Here is a 23,331-nt window from a genome sequence, read left to right as displayed (position 1 = left end):
GACTACGTGGAAGTACATCGAGACGTATAGCAAGTGAGTCAGAAAAAAGAAGACTCTCAGAATGCTTTTCAGAAAAAACATCTTTTAGCTCAGGACTAGTTATCATTCTCAACACCTTCCCCAAATATTACCTTTCAGAGAGGTCATTGTACTAAAATTAAATTTAACTGTAAATTTAGCTGGTCCACATCATGAATGAGAATTGACTTGACAGCATGTGATTGTGAGGAAACAGAAGGAAACTGGGACTTGTAGTCATACAAAGATGGAGTCTGTTAGGTTCTGTGAAAGATAGATTTGAAAGCACTGAAATGTTCTCATTAGATTGTTGTTCGAATTGTGCTGCCAGGAACAAAGATAAGGGAGCAAGGCCAAAGAGGCCCAGAGAAGATGAAACATAGCATACTACTTAATTGGGGAAAGATAATGTGACAAACCCAGACCTACTGGGATATGTCACACACTTTCACTAAGCTGCCACCAACCATTCCCTTTAAGAAGTCACACAGACCAGGGATGGATTTTTAAACAATAACAGAATTAGGTTTATTTAAATACACACAGGGAAAAATAAAACGATCAGGTGAATAACATAAAGTAACGTGGCTTATTCTCACTCATACAAGCATACAGTTTGGTTCACCCAGAACCCTTAACTTGAAGCACAGACCCTGAACCTATCAGTTCTGGCTAACCAACAGACACCTGAACCTATCAGGTTGGTACTCTGACACACAGTAGTACCCTGTCTGACACACAGACTCCCACAACAGCTTCTTCTTCCCAGCTGCTGCTTCGTCACATCCCAGTGTCTCTCAGCATCTCCCAGCATCTTCTATCTTTACCACACAGGCATCACATATTTATACAGTACAGCCCCTCCTCCTGATGTCCCGCCTTCCACTCCCCATAGGATGGAACTTTCCCTCCAAACCCATGACAGACAGGTAACATCAGTGCTGTATGTAACACCTCCCCTCTTTATAAGTTGTTTTGTAGGGGGAAAGCTAACGTGCTTTTCACCAAAAAAACAACCTGAATAAAATACACAACAACAGTTATACATACCATATTATACTTACACATACTTACATTCTAAGTTAACCATAGCAATTATGCATTTAAACATTTACCATATACATTACATCAATTTACCTTTATTCATACAAACCAAATTCAAAACCAGGTACATTTAACTTTTTGTCATCAATATATATACATATAGTCCATGTTTCTTTCGCCGTCTTCATTCTTCAGGTCTTCTTGATAAGGCGTCAGCAACACAGTTCACTGACCCTCTGACCACCTTCACTTCAAAGTCATAGTCCTGTAAGTTTAAAGCCCACCTCATAAGTTTGCTATTGTGGGTTTTCATTGTCTTTAACCATTGCAATGGTGAATGGTCAGTACACAGAATAAAATGTCTTCCCCAGATGTAAGGCTTGCCCTTCTGGATCGCGTAGACTATGGCCAAACACTCCTTCTCCACGGTTGCCAAATGTCTCTCACCTTTTTGAAGTTTCCTACTCAGGTAGGACACTGGATGCTGGTCACCATTCTCATCCTCCTGGCACAGAACTGCTCCTACCCCGCTGTTAGACGCATCGGTGTAGATGATGAACTCCCGGTCGAAGTCTGGAGCCCGCAGGACAGGATAGTTGATTAACGCCTCCTTCAACCTCTGGAACGCCGCCTCACAGTCGCTGGTCCACGGGATGCGGTCATCAGCCGTCTTCCTCGTCAGATCGGTCAGCGGAGCCGCGATCTCGCTAAACCTCGGGATGAACTTTCTGTAGTAGCCCACCAACCCAAGAAATGATTTGACCTTTTTCTTGGTGTTGGGTCTAGGCCAATCACGAACTGCTTCTATTTTGGCCTCCAGGGGTTTTATCATTCCTCCCCCTACCATGTGACCCAAGTATTTTATTTCTGGGCTACCCAGCTGACACTTGCTGGCCTTTACTGTTAGCCCTGCTGCACTTAACCTCTGCAGCACTAACTCCAGGTGTATCAGGTGATCTTCCCAGGTATTACTGAAGATCCCTATGTCATCAATGTAGGCCACTGTAAAGTCACTGAGCCCTGCCAAGGTCTGGTCCATCAGCCTTTGGAATGTGGCTGGTGCATTTCTGAGACCAAAGCTCAGGACTCGAAACTCATAGAGACCAAAAGGGCTGCAAAAGGCAGTCTTTTCTTGATCCCTGGGATCAATTCTTAATTGCCAATATCCCTTTACCAGGTCCAATGATGAGATGAACCGACAACCCCCTATGGTTTCAATCAGGTTGTCTAGCCTGGGCATTGGGTAGGCATCAGGAGTGGTTACACGGTTTAATTTCCTGTAATCAACACAAAACCTAATGCTCCCATCAGGCTTGTCCACAAGGACTATCGGAGAGGACCAAGGACTAGAAGATGGGACGATTATGTTCTCCCTCAGCATCTCGTCCAACTCCTTCCGCACCTTGTCCCTATAGGGTCCCGTTACTCGGTATGGGGATACTGCCTGCGGGGGTGCATCCCCTGTGTGGATCCAATGCATCACTCCCTTCACTATCCCCGGCTTGTTGGAAAACACCTGTTGATATTTACTAAGCAGCATGTTTAGTTCTTGCTGCTGGTCTTGGATGAGTGCAGGACTGATCTTTACCTCCTCTGGGTTGTATTTTACTTCCCCTCTACCCTCCCAGAAGGGTAATTCAGCTTCCTCACTCTCAGCTGCTTTTATCGCGAATAAAACCCTCTGTTCCCCTCTGTAGTAGGGTTTTAGGGCATTCACATGAACCACCCTCCTTGCTTGGTTCTCCTCCTGCTCTATAAGGTAGTTCAGGTCTGACATCTTGGAAATGACCCTATATGGTCCTGCCCATTTGAGCTGCAGTTTATTCTCTCTGCAGGGCCTAAGCCAAAGCACTTCCTCCCCTGGGTCAAAGTGCCTCTCTCTAGCTTTGTGGTCATACCATGTTTTCTGTCTGACCTTCTGAGCTTGCAGGTTTTCTGCTGCCAGCTCTAGATTTCTCCTTAGGTCATTCATCAAGGTGTCTATGTAAGTCACAACGTCTTGTGGGTCATCCTGGGTGATCTGCTCCCAATTTTGTTTGATCAAATCAAGGGGCCCTTTCACCCTTCTCCCAAATAAAAGTTCAAACGGACTGAACCCGGTACTGGCTTGTGGCACTGATCGATAAGCAAACAAAAGGGATTGCAGCTTCTGGTCCCAATTGTTTGGATTCTCTGCCAAGTAAGCCCTAATCATGCGCATTAGAGTCCCATTGAACTTCTCAGTTAACCCATTGCTTTCAGGATGATAAGCAGTGGTTTCCTTGTGCTTAATTCCACAGATTTGCCATAAGCGTTTCATGAGCTTTGATGTGAACGATGCGCCCAAATCTGTGATTATCTCTGAGGCAAATCCCATCCTGGACATATACCCCACCAAAGCATCGGCCACTGTGTTAGTTTCGATGTTAGTCAAGGGTATGGCTTCAGGATACCTTGTGGCATGGTCCACAATTGTTAGAATGAATCTGTTCCCCCTCTTTGTGGCCTTGGGCAAAGGTCCCACAATATCCACCCCTATGCATTTGAACGGAGTGTCAATCACAGGCAAAGGGCACAACTTTGCTTTGGTCCTGTCGCGGTTATTCCCCTGCCTTTGACACACATCACATTGTTTACAGAACTCCCTGATCTGCTTCCCTATGTCAGGCCAGTAGAAATTCTGTGTGATTCTCTGCTGTGTTTTGTTCACCCCTAAGTGTGCAGCAAACATGTCAGAGTGCCCCCTTTGTAAGATCATGGGGCGATACTTTTCAGGTACCACCAGCTGACTTCTGATCCCATCTCCCCCTTTTGAGATATTCCTCAGGGTTTCTCTATATAAAATCCCCTTTTTCTCCAGAAATCTCACTGGGGTTTCAGGTGTTAGCTGGGCGTCAGTCACCTGTTCAAAACACTTTTGGAGAGTGGCGTCTGCCTTTTGCTCCTGTCCAAATCTGCTGTCTGTGGTTAAGGTTTCCACCACAGCTTCTGAACTCCCCTCTGCTTCCGTCTCTGGCTCATCATTACCCCCCTGAACTGTCCCTGTGGTGGCTTGTGAGCGTGTAATCACTAGCACCCGTTTCACATGTTCAGCCAGGTCATTTCCCACGAGCACGGCTGCTGGCAGAGTCGATGAAATCGCTAGCCTCCAAACTCCCCTCCAGCCTTGAAAGTTGACAGGTACCTCTGCTACTGGCAGAGAGATTACCTGCCCCTCAATCCCTGCCACCTTCATGCTCTCATTTGGGATTATAAACTCCCTAGGAATAATATCTGGATGGCACAGGGTTACCTGGGAACAAGTGTCCCGCAGCCCCCTATACTGACGGTCAAGTATTCCCACGTCCACCCCGGCTGTCTCAAACAACTGAGAATCTGTTTTCACCAGCAAGCAGCGCTTTACCTCCACAAGAGGACCATTTTCCTCAGCCTGATCAGCAGAGGTAGCTGTTCCAGACTGAGTAGCCATGGCAACAGGCTCCCTCAGTGACACTGAGCCTTGCTCTTTCTGGACACAGAACACAGCTTTTGGCTTGGTCCCACTAGAATTCTGAGGCACCATTCCTTTTAGCTGCTTTAATTTCTGACACTCTGAGATTAGATGACCCTTTCCCTGACAGAAATAACATTTTCTGGTGTATTTTGATTCTCTCTCATCTTGTTTTGGTTTTCCCTCCAAAACCTGAGGTCTTAGTTTCATGTCTGAGGGCTTCCCTTCACCATGGGCCCCTCCCCCTTGCTGGCTTTTCCCTGGTCCCTGAGAGTACTTGCTGTAGGTTTCTTTGGGTTTACCTACAGATTTCCCCTCACCCAAGGGCTTTCTTATTTGGGAAATAAAATCTGCGATCTCGGCGGCTGCTGCCACAGATTTCGGTTTCCTTTCCCTCACCTGGAATTTCAATTCCCCATGCAGGACTGAATAGAACTGTTCCAGTGCTATCAAGTCTTTAAGCTGCTCATAGGTCTCTGTCCCCTCCTGAGATAGCCATTTCTCAAGCAGCCTCACCAATTGGGCCCCCACTTGGGTAAAAGTCTGTTCTGGCTTTTTTGTGAGGGACCTGAATCTTTGTCTCAGCTGCTCTGCATTTATCCCATGTCTGGCAAACACCAGTTTTTTAAACTCTGCAAAATCTTTCATCAGTTCCTCAGGCATCTCGGCATAGACCTCAGCCAGGCTACCACTGATTAAAGATCGCATGATGGTCATCTTCTCAGTTTCCCTCACTGAGAAGTCCACAAACGCTCTTTCCACTAAGGAAAAGAACACCTCAGGACAATCTCCCTTGTGGTACACAGGGAATTTCTTCAGGTCAGCTTTAGACAATTGGCCTCCCTCAGAATCCCTATTGTTATTATTGTTCTGGTTCATCAGTTCCAGTTTTTTTAATTCAAAGGCCATTCTTTCTTTTTCCAGAGCAATTTTCTCTCTCTCTCTCTCTAATTCAAATTGCCGCTGTTTCTCCCTTTCCTCCCTTCTTTCTCTCTCTAATCTTTCTTCTCTTTCCCTTTCCTCCATTTCAAATTGCCTCATCCTCAGTTCATGCTGTTGGGCTATGAGCAATTTTCTGAGTTCTGGGTTCTGCTCTCCTGTGCTGTCACCCTGCACTGAGCCAAATTCATCCTCAGAACCTTGGTCAATCTGGGGGTCTTTCACTTCACTCATTTCGGCCATCTGGCTTCGAGTCAAGGGCATAATCCCCCCCCAGAACAGGCTGCTTTAAAAGTCAAGCCTCAAAATAAAACGACCACTTTTTTCCTTCTTGCCTCAGAACCAGCTCTCCCTAGAGATTGCTGCTGTTCTTCAGCACTAAATTGCAACAGTATCGAGTCAGAGCCTACCCCCCTCTGCTGGGCCTCTCAGCTGGCAAGCTAGCTCACTGTTACTACGCAGTTTTGCCTCAGCTTTTTCCCGCCAAAACTAGGCTGCCTCAGAGCACCTTAATCTAAGTCTCCCCAGTTGGCACGTTCTTCTACTAGCGCACCTCCCCGTGAGGTACACCTAGAAGATTACCTACGCGCCTCAGACTGTCCCTGACTAGACCCCCCTTGCTCTGGGCACACTTGCCAAGGCTTTGCTGGACCACTGGACAACTGGACCAGTCGTATCCCACCCGCTGGACACCAATCAATGTGACAAACCCAGACCTACTGGGATATGTCACACACTTTCACTAAGCTGCCACCAACCATTCCCTTTAAGAAGTCACACAGACCAGGGATGGATTTTTAAACAATAACAGAATTAGGTTTATTTAAATACACACAGGGAAAAATAAAACGATCAGGTGAATAACATAAAGTAACGTGGCTTATTCTCACTCATACAAGCATACAGTTTGGTTCACCCAGAACCCTTAACTTGAAGCACAGACCCTGAACCTATCAGTTCTGGCTAACCAACAGACACCTGAACCTATCAGGTTGGTACTCTGACACACAGTAGTACCCTGTCTGACACACAGACTCCCACAACAGCTTCTTCTTCCCAGCTGCTGCTTCGTCACATCCCAGTGTCTCTCAGCATCTCCCAGCATCTTCTATCTTTACCACACAGGCATCACATATTTATACAGTACAGCCCCTCCTCCTGATGTCCCGCCTTCCACTCCCCATAGGATGGAACTTTCCCTCCAAACCCATGACAGACAGGTAACATCAGTGCTGTATGTAACAGATAATTCACCTGGGCTCGGATCTTCTCCTGTGAAATGTGGGAGGTGAACTCTTTTACACCCACTTGCTCTTAACAGCTTGGAAGTGTCATAAAGAAGGTGACCAAAGGTATGTAGACAATGGTTGTTCATGTATGTGATCCTTGTTCTTTTGTTCGTAAATTTTTTTGGAATGTGAGAGGTTAGGTTTTTTTGAAGGAGAAGAGGGGGGAGAAATAACCCAGCTTCTCTAGATGCAAACATATAGAGAGTGCAGAGATGATTACTTAGCTTAATTTTAGTTGTTCTTATTTTACTTAGGAATACTGAACTTATTTTAATCACTGTAACTGCTGGAGATGCCTAATGTTTATGCCTTTTAAAGCTACAACTGTATTCTAATGCAACTACTTTGTTTTCTTCACAAAAACAAATATAATTCTTCAACAGATAACTGGTCTCTTGAGCAGCAGGACTTGCACCTAAATCCAGTGAGGATTTGAAAAGGTCACTAATTGCTTCTGTAAGTATTGAGAGATCCTACCTGTTGTGTGATCTAAGGAACCATATACTCAACGATTTGCTACCTTTTAAGTTGGCAAGTGTTCTCTTTTAGGTTGGGCTTGTTTGTGGGGCATGTACTATGCACTTCTAGCCCTAAAGGACCTACATCATGTACTCAAATTGGTAGTTTTGCACCCACAGTGACTCCTTGGCTGAGATAATTATCCCTTTAGGGAGAGATGATTATTATATTATTAGTTATGGCTGCACAGGAGTGGAGCAATAATTGTCAATATTCTATAAGGAAATTCTACAAATGCAGGCAGCCCAAAGAAAAAAATATAGGTAACTTTTAAGCTGGGTTTCAAATCAGTACCACATGCAGCATATTTTTAGCAGACAGTCTACACTTGATCTGAGCCAAACTAGGGGAGCTTTCGGTAGAGTTTTTGAGTTATTATTTTTTTTTTAAATGAGAGTGTTCACCCAGCAATCCTCAGATCATACAATAAGCTGCCTTGGGTCTCTGGTAGGGAAGAAAAGAAGGATAGAAATAAAATGAATGATTTCCCACTGTGACATTGCTCTGTCTATACCTTTGCTACAAGAAAGCTTTTAAGAAAAATATAAGAAAAGTATATGAAAATACTATAGTCAAAAATTCATAATCCATATGGCCATTATCCAGATTGTCTCTCAATTTTTAAATTAATGTATGCTTGCAATAATTTTTATCAGTTATAGTGTAAACAACCAGTTATTTAATTAAGCCTATTGTTTTGTATTAACTCAAGCTGAAATTCCAACAACTTTGGTTGGATCCAGTCTTAATGTATTTGTTTAATATGAACAGACACGTACTATGGCTGAGCTTACAGAACTTTTCTATAAACGTTTTATTCAAATACCTATCAAAGGATAATTTTGGTCCCCAATTTGGAATTCTCTATAGCATTCTCCCTTTCCGACTGCCATTCTCACACTCAAGATATGGGTTTTAAAACTCACAATGTTTATTCAAATACAGAAATGGCAATTTATAAACAATAAATTATTAATATAAACAATATCAAACGGATATACTTTATGTTGAAGATGTGACAACTTCTTCCAAGCTCTCAATGTGATCATGAAAGTCTATTTCATTTGGCCTGATATTAATTCAAGGATGTCTGCTTGAAGGAGATGCAAAATTATCAATGGAATATATCCTGTTTCAGCAGTGAACAATAGCAAATTGCAATAAATTCTGTTGAGCAAGAGAAGAAACCTGTAGAAACTAATATCTAATTGGCCACAAGGGGCAATAAAGCAAACAGCCTCAGAAGACAGTTTGGTGGGAGAGGTCGAACAAAGAGAAGAAGGAGGTTTTATGTGGGATTGATTTATGAAGCAGACTATTACTATGGACTCTGGATTTATGTTATGATAAATGGACTGACATGGAATCAATCAATTAATCTTTATTGCAGCCTCTGACACATTAAAATATATACATATAATATCTAAAATAAGAGGAAGCAACTAAAACATTTCAAGACAGTTAAAACAGTATAAAGTAATAAGATAGATTACCCATATATTGTTTTTTATATTAATATTATATGCAATCAATCAATTTTAGTTCTGTGGTCTCCGACCCATTAAAATACATACATGTAATATTTAAAATAGATGGAAGCAATTAAAACATTTCAAGACAGTTAAAACAGTGAAAATTAATAAAACTGATTACCCATATATTGGTTTTTTATTTTTGTTGTTTCTTTTATGACGGGGTTAGATAGAGGTCAAAATTGATTTTCATATTCTTTGAGCAGAGAGAAGGAATTTGGCCACTGATTCAGTGGTTATCTGGTTTGTGTCGCTTCATAAATATTTTGTATCCCAAATCAGAGTCCTACCTGAAAGACATTCATTATGGGCTTGAGGAATTTGATACACTCACTTCTGTAAAAATTACACTCCAAAAGGACGTGCGTCAATGGTTCAATTTCTCCATCTTTACAATGGTACAATCTTGTGCCATCATATCAACCATTTAAAACTGCGGATTGGAGACAGTTAAATCAGGCTCTTTAAAAGGTGTTCCTGTATTTTGGAATATTCAAATTCTCTAAATACCTAGCACTTTGGGAGAAATTAAGGTTCAGGCCAAGGTGCAAGATGGAGCATGTTTTGCAAGCCATTGAAATGGAAGACTGGAAGTCAATGTCCCTGATCCGCTTTTCTAAGATAGAGTTGGCTGCCTTGGGCTCCTGAGCATAAAGAAAGTCAAAAGAGAGCCCTAATAGACGCAGTTTGGTTGGAAAAGCTTTAAGCCATGAGCTGTTATGGAATATTTCTGTAGAAGGTTAAGATATCCCATAGATGGATCAGCATGTATTATCTTGTTCCAAAATCTAAAAGCAGATAGCCACGCGCTGCATTCTAGTGATGTTAGACCAGTCTCTAATCGTAAGGCAGCTGCAGGGACGCATCTTGCCATTCCCAGAATGGATCTTAGAAAATTTGAAAGAACACACTCTATATGTGTGAAATCCTAGGATCCAACTTGGTATACCATATAACAGTTGGGGCAGAATCTTGAGCTTAAAAACTTGAATAACAGCTGGAATAAATTGTTCCCCCTTAGTAAAAAAAAATGCAAGATAGCTTTCTGCATGTTCTGGGTTACTCGGATTATGGTCCGTCTATGGGCAGCCCAGGAAAGTTTATGGTGGAATCTAATACCTAGATACTTCAGCAGTTTTATTTGCTCAATGCAAGAACCATTAATTGTCCATTTTCTAGTTGTTACAGAATGAGTGAAAACCATAATTTTGGTTTTAAGAAAATTTAGAACCAAGTGGTTGTTCTCACAGTAGGTCATAAATGTGCGGATCAGCCGTTCAAGTCCTCTTTTCGATAGCGACAGAAGGACCGCATCATCTGTGTAAAGCAGTAGGGGGCATTTGGTCTCTGCCAATCTAGGAGGATGGAAGTCTGTTCCAAGACACCACCCAAACAGATCATTTAAATACAGGTTAAATAGTGTGGGGGCCCTGTCGAACCCCTTTATTAGCCTGAATAGTTTTTGTCAGGTTTCCTTCTGTACCACATCTAACACGGAGTGTGGTGCCTGATAAAGACATTTAATAAGATACAGGAATCTCTTATCTATAGAGGTTTTCTATAATTTTGACCATAGAATGGCTCTTGGGACAGAATCAAAGGCTGATTTTAAATCTCTGAATGTAGTATAGAGCCCATTTCCACGAGAGGACATATATTTCTCCGCAATACACTGTTCAATTGCTGATCTACTCTTTCTAATTCCTGCCTGTTCCTTCCCCAAGATATTTTCCTCCTCTATCCAAGTAAGTAGTCTTTGATTTAAGTGATTAGAGTACAATTTACCCAGCACAGAGAGTCGCCTGAATGGTCTGTAGTTGGTTGGGTCTCCTCTTTCTCCTTTCTTAAAGATAGGTATTATTATGGCTTCGGACCAAGTGATGGGAAATTTACCTGAGTTGTTGATACAGTATGGGTAAACAAGTTTACCAACAAAGGTGCCCACCAATCCATGTCAGCCTTTAGCATTTCAGGGAGAATAGCATCTGTTCCCAGGACCTTGCCTGATTTCATACTTCTAATCAGGGTTATTGTTTCAGTCACTGTGGCCGGCCTCCATGGAGGAGTGTCATTTAAATTTATAGGTGGAGAGAAATCTGTAGAATTCTCTTTGATGTCCCCAAATAGAGTAGAGAAATGCTGTTCCCACGTACCTGCTGGGAAGTTACTGCTCAGCTGGTTCAAGGGCTCAGGGCATCAGTGACAAGTGCCCAAAAGAGTTTAGATTTTTTATTTAAAGTGCATTCTATTAATGCATTCCATCCCTTTTGAATTCCTTGTCTCTTTTTACATGCTATTAATTTGTTATTAATATTATAATAATATTCTGCTGGTAATTGTGACAAACCCAGACCTACCGGGATATGTCACACAGTTACACTAAGCTGCCACCAACCATTCCCTATAAGAAGTCACACAGACCAGGGATGGATTTTTAAACAATAAAAAGAATAAGGTTTATTTCAAATACACACAGGGAAAAATAAACAATCAGGTGAATAACATAAAGTAACGTGGCTTATTCTCACTCATACAAGCATACAGTTTGGTTCACCCAGAACCCTTACTTAAAGCACAGACCCTGAACCTATCAGTTCTGGCTAACCAACAGACACCTGAACCTATCAGGTTGGTACTCTGACACACAGTAGTACCCTGTCTGACACACAGACTCCCACAACAGCTTCTTCTTCCCAGCTGCTGCTTCGTCACAACCCAGTGTCTCTCAGCATCTCTCCTAGTGTGTCTCAGTATATCTTTCACCACACACGCTCCACATATATATACAGTACAGCCCCTCCTCCTGATGTCCCGCCTTCCACTCCCCATAGGATGGAACTTTCCCTCCAAACCCATGACAGACAGGTAACATCAGTGCTGTATGTAACACCTCCCCTCTTTATAAGTTGTTTTGTAGGGGGAAAGCTAAGGTGCTTTTCACCAAAAAACAACCTTGATAAAACACACAACAACAGTTATACATACCATATTATACTTACTCATACTTACATTCTAAGTTAAACATTTCAATTAGGCATTTAAACATTTACCATATACATTACATCCATTTACCTTTATTCATACAAACCAAATTCAAAACCCAGGTACATTTAACCTTTTGTCATCATTATATACACATAGTCCATGTTCTTTCGCCGTCTTCATTCTTCAGGTCTTCTTGATAAGGCGTCAGCAACACAGTTCACTGACCCTCTGACCACCTTCACTTCAAAGTCATAGTCCTGTAGGTTTAAAGCCCACCTCATAAGTTTGCTATTGTGGGTTTTCATTGTCTTTAACCATTGCAATGGTGAATGGTCAGTACACAGAATAAAATGTCTTCCCCAGATGTAAGGCTTGGCCTTCTGGATCGCGTAGACTATGGCCAAACACTCCTTCTCCACGGTTGCCAAATGTCTCTCACCTTTTTGAAGCTTCCTACTCAGGTAGGACACTGGATGCTGGTCACCATTCTCATCCTCCTGGCACAGAACTGCTCCTACCCCGCTGTTAGACGCATCGGTGTAGATGATGAACTCCCGGTCGAAGTCTGGAGCACGCAGGACAGGATAGTTGATTAACGCCTCCTTCAACCTCTGGAACGCCGCCTCACAGTCGCTGGTCCACGGGATGCGGTCATCAGCCGTCTTCCTCGTCCGATCGGTCAGCGGAGCCGCAATCTCGCTAAACCTCGGGATGAACTTTCTGTAGTAGCCCACCAACCCAAGAAATGATTTGACCTTTTTCTTGGTGTTGGGTCTAGGCCAATCACGAACTGCTTCTATTTTGGCCTCCAGGGGTTTTATCATTCCTCCCCCTACCATGTGACCCAAGTATTTTATTTCTGGGCTACCCAGCTGACACTTGCTGGCCTTTACTGTTAGCCCTGCTGCACTTAACCTCTGCAGCACTAACTCCAGGTGTATCAGGTGATCTTCCCAGGTATTACTGAAGATCCCTATGTCGTCAATGTAGGCCACTGTAAAGTCACTGAGCCCTGCCAAGGTCTGGTCCATCAGCCTTTGGAATGTGGCTGGTGCATTTCTGAGACCAAAGCTCAGGACTCGAAACTCATAGAGACCAAAAGGGCTGCAAAAGGCAGTCTTTTCTTGATCCCTGGGATCAATTCTTAATTGCCAATATCCCTTTACCAGGTCCAATGATGAGATGAACCGACAACCCCCTATGGTTTCAATCAGGTTGTCTAGCCTGGGCATTGGGTAGGCATCAGGAGTGGTTACACGGTTTAATTTCCTGTAATCAACACAAAACCTAATGCTCCCATCAGGCTTGTCCACAAGGACTATCGGAGAGGACCAAGGACTAGAAGAGGGGACGATTATGTTCTCCCTCAGCATCTCGTCCAGCTCCTTCCGCACCTTGTCCCTATAGGGTCCCGTTACTCGGTATGGGGATACTGCCTGCGGGGGTGCATCCCCTGTGTGGATCCGATGCATCACTCCCTTCACTATCCCCGGCTTGTTGGAAAACACCTGTTGATATTTACTAAGCAGCATTTTTAGTTCTTGCTGCTGGTCTTGGGTGAGTGCAGGACTGATCTTTACCTCCTCTGGGTTGTATTTTACTTCCCCTCTACCCTCCCAGAAGGGTAATTCAGCTTCCTCACTCTCAGCTGCTTTTATCGCGAATAAAACCCTCTGTTCCCCTCTGTAGTAGGGTTTTAGGGCATTCACATGAACCACCCTCCTTGCTTGGTTCTCCTCCTGCTCTATTAGGTAGTTCAGGTCTGACATCTTGGAAATGACCCTATATGGTCCTGCCCATTTGAGCTGCAGTTTATTCTCTCTGCAGGGCCTAAGCCAAAGCACTTCCTCCCCTGGGTCAAAGTGCCTCTCTCTAGCTTTGTGGTCATACCATGTTTTCTGTCTGACCTTCTGAGCTTGCAGGTTTTCTGCTGCCAGCTCTAGATTTCGCTTTAGGTCATTCATCAAGGTGTCTATGTAAGTCACAACGTCTTGTGGGTCATCCTGGGTGATCTGCTCCCAATTTTGTTTGATCAAATCAAGAGGCCCTTTCACCCTTCTCCCAAATAAAAGTTCGAATGGACTGAACCCGGTACTGGCTTGTGGCACTGATCGATAAGCAAACAAAAGGGATTGCAGCTTCTGGTCCCAATTGTTTGGATTCTCTGCCAAGTAAGCCCTAATCATGCGCATTAGAGTCCCATTGAACTTCTCAGTTAACCCATTACTTTCCGGATGATAGGCAGTGGTTTCCTTGTGCTTAATTCCACAGATCTGCCATAAGCGTTTCATGAGCTTTGATGTGAACGATGCGCCCAAATCTGTGATTATCTCTGAGGCAAATCCCATCCTGGACATATACCCTACCAAAGCATCGGCCACTGTGTTAGTTTCAATGTTTGTCAAGGGTATGGCTTCAGGATACCTTGTGGCATGGTCCACAATTGTTAGAATGAACCTGTTCCCCCTCTTTGTGGCCTTGGGCAAAGGTCCCACAATATCCACCCCTATGCATTTGAACGGAGTGTCAATCACAGGCAAAGGGCACAACTTTGCTTTGGTCCTGTCGCGGTTATTCCCCTGCCTTTGACACACATCACATTGTTTACAGAACTCCCTGATCTGCCTCCCTATGTCAGGCCAGTAGAAATTCTGTGTGATTCTCTGCTGTGTCTTGTTCACTCCTAAGTGCGCAGCAAACATGTCAGAGTGCCCCCTTTGTAAGATCATGGGGCGATACTTTTCAGGTACCACCAGCTGACTTCTGATCCCATCTCCCCCTTTTGAGATATTCCTCAGGGTTTCTCTATATAAAATCCCCTTTTTCTCCAGAAATCTCACTGGGGTTTCAGGTGTTAGCTGGGCGTCAGTCACCTGTTCAAAACACTTTTGGAGAGTGGCGTCTGCCTTTTGCTCCTGTCCAAATCTGCTGTCTGTGGTTAAGGTTTCCACCACAGCTTCTGAACTCCCCTCTGCTTCCGTCTCTGGCTCATCATTACCCCCCTGAACTGTCCCTGTGGTGGCTTGTGAGCGTGTAATCACTAGCACCCGTTTCACATGTTCAGCCAGGTCATTTCCCACGAGCACGGCTGCTGGCAGAGTCGATGAAATCGCTAGCCGCCAAACGCCCCTCCAGCCTTGAAAGTTGACAGGTACCTCTGCTACTGGCAGAGAGATTACCTGCCCCTCAATCCCTGCCACCTTTATGCTCTCATTTGGGATTATATACTCCCTAGGGATGATATCTGGATGGCACAGGGTTACCTGGGAACAAGTGTCCCGCAGCCCCCTATACTGACGGTCAAGTATTCCTACGTCCACCCCTGCTGTCTCAAACAACTGAGAATCTGTTTTTATCAGCAAGCAGCGCTTTACCTCTATAAGAGGACCATTTTCCTCAGCCTGATCAACAGCGGTAGCTGTTCCAGACTGAGTAGCCATGGCAACCGGCTCCCTCAGTGACACTGAGCCTTGCTCTTTCTGGACACAGAACACAGCTTTTGGCTTGGTCCCACTAGAATTCTGAGGCACCATTCCTTTTAGCTGCTTCAATTTCTCACACTCTGAGATTAGATGACCCTTTCCCTGACAGAAATAACATTTTCTGGTGTATTTTGATTCTCTCTCATCTTGTTTTGGTTTTCCCTCCAAAATCTGAGGTCTTAGTTTCATGTCTGAGGGCTTCCCTTCACCATGGGCCCCTCCCCCTTGCTGGCTTTTCCCTGGTCCCTGAGAGTACTTGCTGTAGGTTTCTTTGGGTTTACCCACAGATTTCCCCTCACCCAAGGGCTTTCTTATTTGGGAAATAAAATCTGCAATCTCTGCGGCTGCTGCCACAGTTTTCGGTTTCCTTTCCCTCACCTGGAATTTCAATTCCCCCTGCAGGACTGAATAGAACTGTTCCAGTGCTATCAAATCTTTAAGCTGCTCATAGGTCTCTGTCCCCTCCTGAGATAGCCATTTCTCAAGCAGCCTCACCAATTGGGCCCCCACTTGGGTAAAGGTCTGTTCTGGTTTTTTTGTGAGGGACCTGAATCTTTGTCTCAGCTGCTCTGCATTTATCCCATGTCTGGCAAACACCAGTTTTTTAAACTCTGCAAAATCTTTCATCAGTTCCTCAGGCATCTCGGCATAGACCTCAGCCAGGCTACCACTGATTAAAGATCGCATGATGGTCATCTTCTCAGTTTCCCTTACTGAGAAGTCCACAAACGCTCTTTCCACTAAGGAAAAGAACACCTCAGGACAATCTCCCTTGTGGTACACAGGGAATTTCTTCAGGTCAGCTTTAGATAATTGGCCTCCCTCAGAATCCCTATTATTATTATTGTTCTGGTTCATCAGTTCCAGTTTTCTTAATTCAAACGCCATTTTCTCTCTCTCCATTCTTTCTTCAAATTGCCGCTGTTTCTCTCTTTCCCTTTGCTCCATTTCCCTCACCCTCAGTTCATGCTGTTGGGCTAGGAGTATTTTTCTGAGTTCTGGGTCCTGCTCTCCTGTGCTGTCACCTTGGACTGAGCCAAATTCATCCTCAGAACCTTGGTCAATCTGGGGGTCTTTCACTTCACTCATTTCGGCCATCTGGCTTCGAGTCAAGGGCATAATCCCCCCTCAGAACAGGCTGCTTTAAAAAGTCAAGCCTCAAAATAAAACGACCACTTTTTTCCTTCTTGCCTCAGAACTAGCTCTCCCTAGAGACTGCTGCTGTTCTTCAGCACTAAACTTGTAACAGTATCGAGTCAGAGCCTACCCCCCTCTGCTGGGCCTCTCAGCTGGCAAGCTAGCTCACTGTTACTACGCAGTTTTGCCTCAGCTTTTTCCCGCCAAAACTAGGCTGCCTCAGAGCACCTTAATCTAAGTCTCCCCAGTTGGCACGTTCTTCTACTAGCGCACCTCCCCGTGAGGTACACCTAGAAGATTACCTACGCGCCTCAGACTGTCCCTGACTAGACCCCCCTTGCTCTGGGCACACCTGCCAAGGCTTTGCTGGACCGCTGGACAACTGGACCAGTCGTATCCCACACGCTGGACACCAATCAATGTGACAAACCCAGACCTACCGGGATATGTCACACAGTTACACTAAGCTGCCACCAACCATTCCCTATAAGAAGTCACACAGACCAGGGATGGATTTTTAAACAATAAAAAGAATAAGGTTTATTTCAAATACACACAGGGAAAAATAAACAATCAGGTGAATAACATAAAGTAACGTGGCTTATTCTCACTCATACAAGCATACAGTTTGGTTCACCCAGAACCCTTACTTAAAGCACAGACCCTGAACCTATCAGTTCTGGCTAACCAACAGACACCTGAACCTATCAGGTTGGTACTCTGACACACAGTAGTACCCTGTCTGACACACAGACTCCCACAACAGCTTCTTCTTCCCAGCTGCTGCTTCGTCACAACCCAGTGTCTCTCAGCATCTCTCCTAGTGTGTCTCAGTATATCTTTCACCACACACGCTCCACATATATATACAGTACAGCCCCTCCTCCTGATGTCCCGCCTTCCACTCCCCATAGGATGGAACTTTCCCTCCAAACCCATGACAGACAGGTAACATCAGTGCTGTATGTAACAGTAATATGTTTAGGTTTTCCTTTCTATAGTTGTTATATACCTCTCTCAGTTGTTTTTTAACTACATGACATTCTCTGTCAAACCACTTGGGGCCGTTTATCTTTAATGAGGCTTGTGGAAGCAGTTGTTTGGAAGTTAGGGCCATGTTCATCACATTGATTAGGATTGAATCTTTATATTTGGCAGCAGTGGCATTTGTGGCTCCTATGATTGAATTTTTAGGGACTCCCCCTAAGCGGAGCCAAAGAAGCCTTCTAGCTTATTTTGAGTTTCCTCAGTCCAATGTATTCTCTTTTGTTTGAAGCTTAGGAATTTATCTTGGAGATGAGGTTTTGCATTCAGATGGACAGATTGTGAAAGTAGGAGGATGGTATTAAGGGGCAGGTGGTCACTATCCAGCCTTAGGCCTACAGAAAATTCCACTCCCTCTCTAGATAAAGAGTGGGAGATTAGCACAAAATCCACAGCACTGCTTACATAGGTGAATTCAGGGTGTTTGTCATAGTGGGGGTACCCGTTTAATATTATAAGACCAAGGCGGGGCACCATTTGGATCATACAGATGCCACCATAATTCACCTTAGTATCTTTGGACATTCAACATAGCTAGGGGCTAAGATCTTATTGTCAACTACCCCCCCTTAAACTAGAAGAAATGAGTGCATTATTATTTGAGCCTAATCTTGCATTAAAGTCCCCCATTATGAGTAAATTGGCTCTAGGGAGTTTGCATTCTAGTCCTGTTGTATAATTTTCCAGGTCTTCCCAACCTTGTTTTGTGCTTTTCTGAGATGAGAAGGGTGGGATACTAACCTTGACCAAAAAAAAAAAGGATCTTACATCCAAAGACTATATGCCCGGCCATTGCTATTTTCGCACAAGTGGCGAGCCAGTTGACAGATGCCTGGAGAGCAGTAGATATCAATATCGCTAAACCTGCTTTAGGCGTACCTTTCCTTTTGGTGGACTCAGCAGGCATACAATATACAGCATATCCATTTAGCTTAATTTGTTTGGTGAACCATGTTTCCTGAATAAAAATTATATCATGAGCCCTCAGATGTTCCAGAAAGTTGGGATCATTTTGCTTCGAGGTCCACCCTGCTATGTTCCATGAGATGACTTTGAGCTGATCATGTGTTACATTCAAGATCTCCCCTTTATCCCATGGATAGCTATCAGGTTGTCTGGAACAGATTCTAGCTATGGTATCATTATGCTGCAGGGATTGTCAATTTCTCTTAGTAATATCAGGAAAGTTCTCTGGGTTCATCTGGGGGTGCCTCACCTATCAGGCACAGCTCGGGATGGTTCGCAGGCACTGTCAAGTTAGAATTGAGTGTCCTTTTGTTTATTGTTATTATGGGCTCCAGAGGGGGTTTAGCAGACAAATTGGCAGTCTGCTAAAGGAGGCAATCTGGCCAAGCAAGACCTGGAATGGTCTTTTTCGCTGTATGGCTATCATCCTTGCATTTTTCTGTGGGATAACCATAAGCATTTTGCCCATCATTTGAATGGTCTTCTAAAATGTGAATAAGATCCTCATCAGTGTGCTTCTCCTGGGCATAGACTGGTTTCTCCCTTTCTGTCTCCCTTGCATATGGGGTACTGGTTGTGCTAAATTTTGGAAGTACCTAACGACTGTTATACCTCTCGCAGCTAGATCCTTTCTTCTGCCATAAATCCTACTGGTTATTATACTATGCTTATATTTTACAATTGCCCATGCGTGGGTATAATTATGCTACTTCATTTGGCCTGATATTAATTCAAGGATGTCTGCTTGAAGGAGATGCAAAATTATCATTGGAATATATCCTGTTTCAGCAGTGAACAATAGCAAATTGCAATAAATTCTGTTGAGCAAAAAAGCAGAATTAAAGCAATGCATTAAAGTTCAGGTTCAATGAAAAGAAGGGAGTATTATGCAAACAGGCACTGCAAAACTGTGTCCAGCATGTGCAAAACAGAACTACTGAGAAAGGAAAGAGCAGTGATCAAGTGATTACTTATGAAAGGCAAACTCCCTGCGGTTCTGCAGTGAGGAGGGCAAACAATTGGGGCATAATCAGGAAATGTTCATTCTTGTGTGGTTTTGGAAGTGGAAGCCATGTTATTCTATGCTAGCAAGTCAGCAAAAACAAAAGAAAAATAAAATATAAAGACAGTTAAAGCATTCTGGCATCTTAAAAACTAATTATTTTACTTCCTGGTGTGGGAAAACTTTGAAAACTAGAAGAGGGACAAGGATAAATCTAGAAAGACATCCACAAGGGACCAGTAGTGTCAGGTCTAGAACATCGCTGTAGGGATTGATAATCGAAGTTTGTGGAAAGAATCTGATCAAATACTACAGCGGTGCTAGCAACCTGCTTACCAGTTAGATTTAATACAGCTGTGGAAATAAAATGCTAGAGAAGAAACCTGTAAAAGCTAATCTCTAATTGGCCACAAGGGGCAATAAAGCAAACAGCCTCAGAACACTGTTTGGTGGGGGGTTGGTCGAACGAAGAGATGAAGGAGCTTCTCTGTGGGATTGATTTATGAAGCAGACTGTTACTATGGACTCTGGATTTGTGTTATGATAAATGGACTGACATGGACTCAATCAATTAATCTTTATTGCAGCCTCTGACACATTAAAATATATACATATAATACCTAAAATAAGAGGAAGCAACTAAAACATTTCAAGACAGTTAAAACAGTATAAAGTAATCAGATAGATTACCCATATATTATTTTTTATATTAATATTATATGCAATCAATCAATTTTAGTTCTGTTGTCTCCGACCCATTAAAATACATACATGTAATATTTAAAATAGATGGAAGCAAAACATTTCAAGACAGTTAAAACAGTGAAAATTAATAAAACAAATTACCCATATATTGCTTTTTTATTTTTGTTGTTTCTTTTATGATGGGGTTAGGTAGAGGTCAAGATTGTTTTTCATATTCTTTGAGCAGAGAGAAGGAATTTGGCCACTGATTCAGTGGTTACCTTGTTTGTGTCACTTCAGAAAGATTTTGTATCCCAAATCAGAGTCCTACCTGGAAGACATTCATTATGGACTTGAGGATTTTAATAATAATAATAATAACAATAATTTATTGTCATTGTAAGTATATACACAGTATACCCATACAACAAAATTCACAGACACCCAGAGACCAGACACATGCACACACATAAAATTCCCCAAACACTCCCCACCCACTAAAAGTCTCCCACTAAAAATACAAACATCTACACCGCAGGCCAAGTAACACAGTCCAACTAATTATTCACTACTGGTGGTCTTTAAGCTCATTATTAATTTCAATTATAGCTCTGGGATAAAAACTATTCAGAAAACGTGTGGTCCAAGTCTTAATTGTTCTGTATCTTCTGCCAGATGGTAACAGTTCAAAAAAGTTATAAGCAGGATGGGAAGAGTCTCTCAGGATGCTGTGTGACTTCCTCAGACAGCGGGATGTGAAGGTGTCATCCAGGGTTGGGAGCTGGAGCCCGATGATATTCTGGGCAATTTTAATGGTTCTCTGTAGAGCTTTTTTATCCACTACAGATCTACTCCCCAACCATGCCAGAATGCCATGGGTTAGGACACTCTCAATGGTGCTACGATAGTATGACAGAAGTAAATGCTGAGATGAATTTAACTTGCCGAGCATTCTCAGGATATACAGCCTCTTCTGTGCCTTCTTCATTAGCATGTTGGCATTTATAGTCCATGAGAGGTCCTCTGAGATGTAAGTACCCAGAAATTTAAAACTACCAACTCTCTCCACTTCCTCACCATTTATATACAGTGGTAAATGTACATTTCTCTTCCTCCTAAAATCAATTATGTGTTCTTTAGTTTTTTTATGTTAAGTGTGAGATGATTTTCTTTACACCAAAGTATCAACCTTTGTACTTCCCTTCTATAAGAAGAATCATTGTTCTTATTTATGAGCCCCACCACTGTCGTATCATCCGCAAATTTAATAATTGCATTGGTGTTATACAGTGGGTCCGGAATCACAGTGTGGATTTCGAGCAAATAGATCCACCACTGACATGGTATTCTCCCTCCGACAGTTGCAGGAGAAATGCAGGGAACAACAACAGCCACTCTTAGTGGCCTTCATAGACCTTACAAAAGCATTTGACTTGGTTAGCAGGGATGGCCTTTTCAAAATACTTCCCAAGATTGGATGTCCACCTCGTCTCCTTAACATCATCAGGTCCTTCCACGATGGAATGAAAGGCACTGTAGTTTTTGACGGCTCAACATCAGATCCCTTTGGCATCCGAAGCGGAGTGAAACAGGGCTGTGTCCTTGCACCAACACTTTTTGGGATCTTTTTTGCTGTCATGCTGAAGCATGCCTTTGGAACTGCAACAGAAAGTGTCTATCTCCGGACTAGATCAGACGGAAAGCTCTTTAATCTCTCTAGATTGAGAGCAAAGACCAAAGTCCAACTGAAATGCATGTGGGACTTCCTCTTTGCAGACGATGCAGCCATTGTTGCCCACTCTGCTGAAGACCTCCAACAACTCATGAATCGTTTCAGCAAGGCCTGCCAAGACTTTGGACTAACAATCAGCCTGAAGAAAACACAAGTCATGGGCCAGGGTGTGGACTCACCTCCCTCTATTACCATCTCCACACAAGAATTGGAGGTTGTTCATGACTTTGTGTACCTTGGCTCAACCATCTCTGACACCCTCTCTCTAGATGTCGAGCTGGATAAACGCATTGGGAAAGCAGCCACCATGTTCTCTAGACTCACAAAGAGAGTATGGCTCAATAAGAAACTGACAACACATACCAAGATCCAGGTCTATAGAGCCTGTGTCCTGAGCACACTCCTGTACTGCAGCGAGTCCTGGACCCTTTGTGCCCGGCAGGAGAGGAAGCTGAACACCTTCCATATGCGTTGCCTCCGACGGATTTTTGGTATCACCTGGCAGGACAGAGTTCCAAATAGAGTAGTCCTAGAACGAGCTGGAATTTTCAGCATGCATACATTACTGAAACAGCGACGTCTACGCTGGCTTGGGCACGTTGTGAGAATGGCTGATGGTCGGATTCCAAAGGATCTCCTATATGGAGAATTAGTGCAGGGAAATCGCCCCAGAGGGAGACCACAGCTGCGATACAAGGATATCTGCAAGCAGGATCTGAAGGCCTTAGGAATAGACCTCAACAGATGGGAAACTCTGACATCTGATCGTTCAGCCTGGAGGCAGGCCTCTCCCAATTTGAAGAGACCCTTGTCCAGCAGGCTGAGGCAAAGAGGAAGTCACAAAGGAAGCAAAACCAGGGAGCTGGACAGGGGACAGATTGGATTTGTCTTCAGTGTGGAAGAGATTGTAACTCTCGAATTGGCCTCCTCAGCCACACTAGACGCTGTTCCAAGTCCTCCATACAGAGCACGCTACCATAGTCTTTCGAGACTGAAGGATGCCTACTACTATACAGTGGGGTGCAATCATGTGTGTACAGGGAATAGAGGAAGGGACTTAGCACACAGCCCTGGGGAGCTCCTGTACTTAGTACCAGAGTAGAAGAATGGTGAGATCCTATCCTTACTGACTGTGGCCTATCTGTCATCAAATCCTTTATCCACATGCAGATCTCCTGAGGTAATCCCAGGTTGATCATTTTTAAAAAGAACCTATTTGGTAGAATGGTATTAAAAGCAGAGCTATAATCCACAAACAACAGCCTCGCATAAGTTCCCTGTTGTTCTAAGTGGCTCAATACAGTATCAATTTGATACACTCACTTCTGTAAAAAGTACACTCCAAAAGGACATGCTTGAAAGTTTCAATTTCGCTATCCTTACAAGGGCACAATCTTGTGCCATAATATCACCCATTTAAAACTGCGGATTGGAAACAGTTAAATCAGGCTCTTCAAAAGACGTGCCTGTATTTTGGGATAATCAAAT

The 23,331-nt window shown here is 43.5% G+C and overlaps 1 long non-coding RNA gene across 5 annotated transcripts in view; it reads left to right on the top strand.

The window, feature by feature from the left end:
• Positions 1 to 23,331, top strand: part of LOC140705829 (uncharacterized) — a 132,040-nt gene that overhangs the window by 61,895 nt on the left and 46,814 nt on the right. Inside the window, exons 1-2 of one of the 5 annotated variants that reach the window (XR_013543745.1) lie at positions 6,752 to 6,822; positions 7,143 to 7,215. The exons of 3 other annotated variants lie outside the window; for them this stretch is intronic. This is a non-coding gene — a long non-coding RNA (uncharacterized LOC140705829). Of the gene's footprint in view, positions 1 to 6,751; positions 6,823 to 7,142; positions 7,216 to 23,331 lie in introns of those variants that run through there. One more of the 5 variants, XR_013543746.1, reaches the window with a different exon arrangement.

Source organism: Pogona vitticeps, chromosome 3 (genome assembly GCF_051106095.1).
Source record: "Pogona vitticeps strain Pit_001003342236 chromosome 3, PviZW2.1, whole genome shotgun sequence".
NCBI lineage: Eukaryota > Metazoa > Chordata > Lepidosauria > Squamata > Agamidae > Pogona > Pogona vitticeps.
This window is presented reverse-complemented; position numbering and strand designations above follow the sequence as displayed.